The sequence below is a fragment of the Mesitornis unicolor genome, unplaced genomic scaffold (genome assembly GCF_000695765.1).
Source record: "Mesitornis unicolor isolate BGI_N332 unplaced genomic scaffold, ASM69576v1 scaffold25198, whole genome shotgun sequence".
Lineage (NCBI taxonomy): Eukaryota > Metazoa > Chordata > Aves > Mesitornithiformes > Mesitornithidae > Mesitornis > Mesitornis unicolor.
In genome coordinates, this window is record NW_010204206.1 from 1 (window position 1) to 242 (window position 242).

Sequence of the window (242 nt, forward strand, 5' to 3'; positions counted from 1 at the left end):
TTTTGTTTTTACCCGGTTTTCGCCCAGTTTTCGGTTTTTACCTGGATCTTACCCGGTTTCCGGTTTTCACCTGGTTTTCGGTTTTTACCGTTTTCACCTGGTTTTTGGTTTTCACCTGGTTTTTGGTTTTCACCTGGTTTTTGGTTTTCACCCGGTTTTTGGTTTTCACCCGGTTTTCACCCGGTTTCCACCGTTTTTACCCGGTTTTCACCCGGTTTCCACCGTTTTTACCCGATTTCCAT